The following is an 8,223-nucleotide window of genomic DNA, read 5'->3' on the forward strand; positions in this document are numbered from 1 at the left end:
TCTGCATATAATATACTGTATGTTATTACAATTGCAGTACAACCATGTCTTTCACTCGTCCATTTCCACACCCATTGATCATTGTCATTATTTTTAAATTCATCAAAGTAACAAATCGGGATAGCAGCTGATCCCATATCTGCATTAGGAAGGCCGGCTATTAACAGCCAGCTGTTAAACATCCGGTCCGGACACATTTGGCCAACTGTCTTCTACATTTTGCATTTGAACATATGAATTTTTTTCCTCATTTTTGCTAAAAAAATTATACATCCATTTAAGATTGTAATATTTCATTTTTCTAAAATCATATGTTGAAATAAAATTTAAATATTCAAACAACGTACAAATTTAACTAAAATGAAATTAAACATACGTATTTATACTTACCAATTTCAAGTGCCAACTGTGAGTAATTTTTTTTGTTGAGTCTTTGATAATTTTTTGAAATTTCAATGTTCAAACAGATGGAAGAGAAAATTTCTTTTTAACTGTGTTGAAAAATCTGATAAGGAAAGTGATTTCGTTTTGAGATTTAAGTGAGATTGTTTAGATTTATTAATTTTTTAAAGAGAGTATTATTGTCTTGTGGGCAAATAATATGTTTTTGTAATTACAACTTATATTAAGGGTGAAAATGACATTTACTCTTCAAAAGATCCTTTCGATGAATGAAAAAAAAATAAAATTGGCGAAAGTCAAAATTTGATATTTTGACCTGGCCATTCTAAAAAGTACCCCAAAATTTTCCTACTCTCCAATCCCTCTTCTCATCCTCACGCCATTTAGAGAAGATGAAGTTATTATCACGGTTGGGTCTCCATCCTCACGCCTCTTTTCATAGTTGCCTCTCTCCACTAAAAATTTTCATCTTCCTCTGATTTGAGCCTTTTGTAACCCTAATTTGGCAGATTTTGGGTCCTGTCGTCTTTAAGGTATGCCCACTTCCTTACTATTTATACAATTCTTATTCCCTTCTTCCTTAGAAAAATCTTAATTGACAGTCTTAGGCTTTTGTTCACCGTGAAGATTGCAAGAATAGTGAACAGATTTCTCATATCGTACCAAGTAGATTGTAGAAGGGTTTGAATTCTTTCTGTAAGTCGTCTGTTATTCTTCTGCAGTGATTTAGTTTGTTTACATGAATTTAACATTGATTTCAGGCCAAAGTTCAAGAGCTAACTGAACATATTTTGAAAAGTCACATTCCTCGATCAGTGACTGTTCATTTTAGAGAACTTACCAGGAAGGTTGGTGATATTTGACTTTTCTAATTTTTTTCCAAAGGAACCATCTCATAATTTGCATGTATAGCTACAGAATTCCTGTTCATAGCATTTGGGGCTAGACTGGATTCTTTATTATGCTGTATATTCTTTTTAAAGCATTGTTTTATTAAAATGCAAATTTTCAAAAATGCAAAACTTTGTCATTTTCTTAGTGACTCCACTATATCAGAGCTAATTTCAAAAGCGGGAATAGTGGACTATCTAGTTACTGTTTTATCTTTCAGAGCATGATTTTCTTGGTAGGTGCTTTTGATGGTTTCCAATACTCATTGCTGTTGTACATGTTAATGTGTGTCCTACATATGCAATAGAGCTTGTGTGCTTGTAGAGTTATAACACAGAACTTGTAGGGAAGTGAACCAGGATGTTTTGTATCATCTATCTTTTTAATATGAGATATTTGACATATTTATCCTGTAGCTAATATTTCACTACTTTTTATATGTTTGTCTTCAACTAAGGTTGTGGAATTTTTCCTTATAGGAATCCTCATTTAACCGAATAACAGATTGGGGGTGAGCTGAAAGTATATATTGGAGTCAAGAAGGTTATTTGCTTGTTCCATGAATTTTTGTTATTTCTTTGGTCTTTCTAGTTTTATTTTCTTCATTTTAGGTATGGTGGACCACACTAAGTAGTTCAAATATGAAATTACTTGTATATAATTTATTTGTATTTGTATTGATTTCGGAGTTAACTGAGTTTGTAAATAATACTTTGGCCTTAATCTATTTGGTCGACAATAATATGAATTTTTTTTTATATATATTCTGAATTTACATTTTAATAATTGTACATTGAAGTATTCTTTTTATAATGTCATGAGCTATACCGTGGTTACAATTCTATTGCAATGGAAGAAATTGAAAATTATATATTTATAATATAATCTACGGCATACATAAATAAAGATAAGATAAATTAGGCAAAAATTTTATGTCATTGATATATTAAAATATATTATGCAACATATCAAATGCATTTTAAACCATATTTCGCGACAAACATGACTTATTATTAAAGATATATCACCACAAGCATGTGGTGTTGCAAAATAGAATAGGCAACAAAAGTTATGCTTTTAAAATAATATTAGCAACAAATATTTTTTTCTAGCGAAAATTCTATTGCAATAATCGTTGTGACAAATGGACTTGTCACCCTTTTAATTTTTCGCGACAAATATGTGTTGCGACGACATTTAGGGGACAAATATCTTGTTGCTATTTCGTACATTTAGCGTCAAACAAATTGGTTGCGAATTTATTAATGCGATGAATGAGCAAAAGTTGTCGCGGAATACATTTCGTAACTCATATAGCGCGACAATACCCACAACAAACATCTTGTGTCACTAAATTACTTTTGCAACAAAATCTAAATTTTTTAACAATATTTTTTTTTATTACGAAATCAATTAATTTTTTTTTATTACGAAATCAATTATTTTTTGGTAGCACCTCAGCGCCAACACCACCTTACAATCTATAACAAACAAAAACAGAAAAAGAAATTTAAAAATGGGCATCGTCGCGGCCATCACCACAACCAACACCATCTCACAATCTGAAACCCATAGAACACAAAAGGCTGACACCACCTCATCGTCACATTGCCACCACCAACAACACAACCTCACAATAAACTTGATCCATTAATAAATAACCTAATTAATTAATTGTTCAACACTTGTCAATTAATTAATTAGTAAATATCATTTTGTCTAGTTTCACTTTTGTGTATGACTCATTAGGTTTTCGATCACGATGTATAACGACATGAATTATTATTTAGATCTAATCAGAATCGATAAATTAAAATACCCCTGTTTAATCCATCGGCAATTCACATTCATTGTTCCAGGTTGACAACTAGCAATGCGTTAAAGCAATACATGTGATGAAAAAATGTTACATGACATAACAAATCAAATTTGTCCATTTATTATGAAATTATAATCCTTTCATTAATATGATTTGATCATTTACAACATATGAATGTGTGTCAATTTCGATTATCGATCATATTTTTCATTCCAATCTTAAGTCAATGTAAGTCAAAAATTCTTTCAACTTATGAGTACATTTTGGTCAAGGATTTTGTTATTAACTTAACTAAATGAAAAATCATAATATTGTGTTATCTAAGAGTGACGAATTATCTATTGATCATTCACAACCTTCATCATATTAGTGACTCTTGGTAGAGCAACATTCAACACCACCAAGCTTGATTATTCTCATATAAGACACTATGATGACCTCAAACCAAAAGACTAATTTCACTACCGAACAATAGAGATTAACTATTGATACTAAGATAGTTATCCATGTAAAATATTTTCAGCTGATCTCTAATTCATGTGTTCATTTAAATGTTAACAATGTATTCATTTAAAAGTTATCACATTTTAGTTTGTGAGATCAATTACTGACTTTAGAAGTGCGAAATGTCACACATGATAGTCTATCCATACTAATGATATTCGCATTTCGTTATTAAGACCATGAATAATTTAAGATTCTATCATATGTAATTTTTTTTTTACTATCACGATTCCTTATAATTAACAAATTACTTGGACTTGAATCTACGAACTCTATTAATATAATTTATATGAATAATAATTCAATCAATTGAATAATAGATTTGTCATAAATAAAATGCATTAAACATATTAAAAGTGTTTACATTCAAAATCGATTGAATTTATGGCATACTGCTTATACAGATAACATGGCTTCAAAGAATTCAGATGAAGACTAGGAGGAGGCGTTCAACAATTTCATTTTCTAATCAAATAGTTGAAGTATTGTGATCCAACATATGTTGAGTAACTTTTGAACTACACGGGAGAAAATGAGACAACTTCGAAGTTGTTGAGTGACGAGCAAATTATTGAGAAACATCATGCAAAATGTCAAAAAAGAAAAGCAAAAAAAAAATTGAAGACGATAATTTTATACTGGTGCTTGTTTGGCTCAAAGATGCACTCCGAGCGACATTCAATCGCATAATTTTCTCTTACAATACGAGAACACTATGTTAGAGCTTCTTAATGCACGAAGAAAAGTTTGAGATGAGTCTATGAGGTCCAATGTGACATCAATTTCAAGAGGATGGAGTCATATTTTACAATTGCTTTCTAATTGAGTAGTTTATTATCTTGTAATTTAGTGAACTATTAACACATCACATTGGTCCCAAGTCCGGACTGATTAAAAACGTCTTTTGGATTTACAACCAAACAATCAGCAACTTTTTAATAAAACCTCTAATTACATTGTTGCGAACAAATCTAGACCGAAAGATAAATACTCAATAACATTATAAAATACGGATGAAAAAATTGAGGGAATTTTCATTTAAATTCATATATATGATATTAGTGGTTGACTTAATTGAGAGAAGTAGCAAAATAATTTCAAAATAATATTGAAATTTAATTATATAGCTAGAATAATGTCAAAACTGATCAATAGAGAGTCCGTTTGGTATAACTTTTGAGAAGTTAAAAGGAGCTTTCAAGACTAAATTTTTTTTTTTGACCTATTTTACTAATTTTATGAAAGTACTTTTTCTAGTTAGAAGAGCTTTTATAGAAAATTGGTCCAGTATGACTTTTTGTAAAAGCTATTTCTAAATAGGAAACCGTATAGAAGTTAGTTTTCAAAGAAATAAAATAAAATAACTTCTTCAAGAATCTATTCTACAAGCGAAAAATCATGCTCCTAAATCTTGTCCTGGTGCACGTAATTTCTTTAAAAATGTCACCATTGGCGCTACCCTTCCCTACAACAACGTAATTTTGTACGTGTATCTGTACCAAGTCTTGGGAAACATTGGAGGACAACTTACAAAAATACCCTAAAATTAGATGTGTTTTGAAAAATCATATTAAAAATATTTTGAAAGTAAAAATTACTTTGTAAAGTTGAGTGTCACTTTTTTACATACGAATTTAAAAAGTGACATGCAAATTAAAAATTGATGTTTGTCATTCAAAAAAAGTAACAAATAATGGAAAAAGCGACAAAAAATGACAAACACTAAAAACTTTTTCTATCCACAACTTTTTGAACTCCAATGGGATTTGCACAATGACGTCAACCCCACAATGTACACTTAGCATTAAGCTATTCGTCTTAAGCACGAAACAAGCAATCTCACTCGCTCCTGTAGTGGAAATGGGCTGAGACTCAAGTGGAATTAGAGAGTTGCTAAAAGATTCCAGTTGGCAAAGAGGAGATAGGGGTTTTCCCTACAAATTCAATGCAGAATTCCATGCTTTATGCCCTGTATGCAATGAGCCCTTGCCTTAAGTTGAGTCGGGCTTTCCCCTTTTTCATGCATAGAGTTAGCCGATACTTATTCTCCACATACCGTCATTGCTTCTTCTTCGGTAAAAGAAGTTCATGACCCATGGTCTCTTCTTTTGGAAGGATGGGATCATACCTATCGAAGAAAATCTTGGGAACATGACATTTGAGCGACAAGGTCTCATTAATCGTTATTGACCTTTTTTCTCCCAGATTCCTATCGTTCAAGGAATATCTTGGGAGCCAACCTGTTAATCAAAATGAGGATCCCAAATTGCATGAGCAATAGGTCTTACATGTAAAGGGTCCTAAACCCATGCTACATCTGAACCGAATTCTTTCTGGTTAAACAATCTCTTTCTAGTTGCTTTAGAACAATTAGAAGATTCTCAATAAGTTACGATTATATGGAAATGCCCAACTGGTAGTTTCACCTCTATAATAAAATGGCTAAAATGCATAACAAGATTTACATAATTCAACCAAGTTCCAGAACACATGTTTGGCTATAAAAACCTCCTCAAAATTCTATAGTATCAATGCCATTGAAAACTATGGCCACAACTAAACATGTGTAAAAAAATTCAAGCATATTTAACAATTGAGTAAACGAAGTTACGCATATATAAGTAGGATACTAAAAGCTACTAGTTCGAACCTAAAGTCACCTAGAGGGGGCGAATAGGTTAAGGAATTAAAATTATCAATATTAATCATTCTAAATGTTTAATCAATCAAGTTAATTTGTCTTACGTTGAATTGTCAAATTTGTAATATAAAAGCAATAAAGAACACAATAATTGTTGAAGGAGAAATCCAACTGGGCAAAATTTTTGGGACCAAGCCAGTATCTTTCACTATATATAATAATAAACTTATAGTACAATTCAGCCTAAAAAACCTACCAGACTCGCTGATCTAATTCATGTAATCTCCAAGACCCGCTAGAACTTGTTTTACCTACACCTATTTCTGATCTTTTTGGAATTGTCTATCTCATTTAGATCATCAAGAATACCTTGTTCTTGTACTCTTCCTATACTTTTGGTCCAACTCCTCTCAATTTTCAGTAATCTCTAAAAGCTATTGAGAAAATACATTCCTATATTTGTATAAGAAGTAGGTATTTTGGATTATGTGAATTTGATGTTTTTTCCCGAAGTTGTGGTCGATTGATCTCAAGAATTAAAGGATTAATTTTAATGCTTGAATGTGCTTTTGGATCTTAGAATAATGTTATGAAGAAGTAATATAATGAGCAACCACCACCGAATAAATAAATAAATAAATAAATGTGTTAGGGGTTAGGTATTTATAGTAGAAGGTAATTTGGTAATATGGGTTACATAAAAATTTTGAAAAACGCTAACTAGGGATTCACAGGTAACACAGTCACTTGAGTGCTAGGCCAACAATATGTAAGCAGCTGCTGACCGGTTGTTAGTATTTTCATCATAACTTTCTCCTTTGATGTCCGATTGAGGTGATTTAAAATGCTTTGAAAAGCTAACTTGAAGTGTTACAATTCTTCTAGAAAATAGCCTTATCCAACTTCAAATATTTTCTACGTGAAAAATACATTGCAAGTTACAATTGAAAATTTAGAACATAACTTATGCGGTTCTTTGACACTCTTTAGACTTCTAATTGCTTTTCCTTGATCCCATGCGATTTTCTTGGACTTCGACTATACTACCAATTCAACTCTTTTGACTTTAATTAGGACTCAATAACTCCTATTTTGACTTTGATCATAATTCAATAAATTCCTAATACAATTCAACTAAGACTTGATTTTGTCTACGGAATTGTCAATATATCATAAATCCTAATAGATACCATATCACTATTTTAATTTCTTCACTCAAAAGATTTAAGAACTTCAAGGCTATACATGTGATTTGTTGAAACAATCGTCCATCTAAAACTCTTGGTCATATATCATCTGTAGAGAAAAATCTGTTCAAAATAGTTGTAAAGATAATACTGAAACTCATCTATTTGTAAATATTGAAAACAAATTGACAGCAACCAAAAATTAGAGAAAGACCTTTGCCAAAAGTTCTCAATGATAGAAACTCTTTGTGGATCAATGTCCTTTAGAATCTCTCGTTGTGGGTTAAGCTCCAATTACCTAAATAATACAAAGATGCTAGTAAACATCCGATTACATAAACCTGTTAAAATAGATCTAGGAAAATCATATCAAAAACTTGTCTTAGATTGAATGAATAGAGAGAGAAAAATAGGGTTTGGTGATAGCTGATCCTGAAAGGGAGCCGTCTATAATCGATCAAAATCATAAAAGTCATATAATCATGAAAATCACAGGAAATTGATAGAGATAATCACGGATTAGGTTTTGGTTGGTGTTGAACATCATCTATTCTTTTTCTCATCGAAAAATATACTGTTTTTTAATCTATAATAAAAATTTAAAAAGTCAAAGTGTATTAATCAAGTGGAAATTACACAACATCATACTTTAAGTATTCAACATTCTAAAATCATATGGGAACTTTAATATTTCAAAAATTAGAAATTTATTTTATATTAATTATTTAATTTATAAACTAACCCTAACCCCCTTCCACCCCCAAATAATTTCCCCCAAA

At 30.9% G+C, this 8,223-nt stretch overlaps 1 long non-coding RNA gene across 1 annotated transcript; it reads left to right on the forward strand.

The window, feature by feature from the left end:
• The first annotated feature begins 732 nt into the window (after positions 1 to 732).
• Positions 733 to 2,055, forward strand: LOC111396474. Its single transcript, XR_002703009.1, has 3 exons — positions 733 to 935; positions 1,164 to 1,250; positions 1,773 to 2,055. It is a non-coding gene; the product is annotated as an uncharacterized LOC111396474 (long non-coding RNA).
• Positions 2,056 to 8,223: the final 6,168 nt, after the last annotated feature.

Source organism: Olea europaea, chromosome 6, assembly GCF_002742605.1.
Source record: "Olea europaea var. sylvestris chromosome 6, O_europaea_v1, whole genome shotgun sequence".
NCBI lineage: Eukaryota > Viridiplantae > Streptophyta > Magnoliopsida > Lamiales > Oleaceae > Olea > Olea europaea.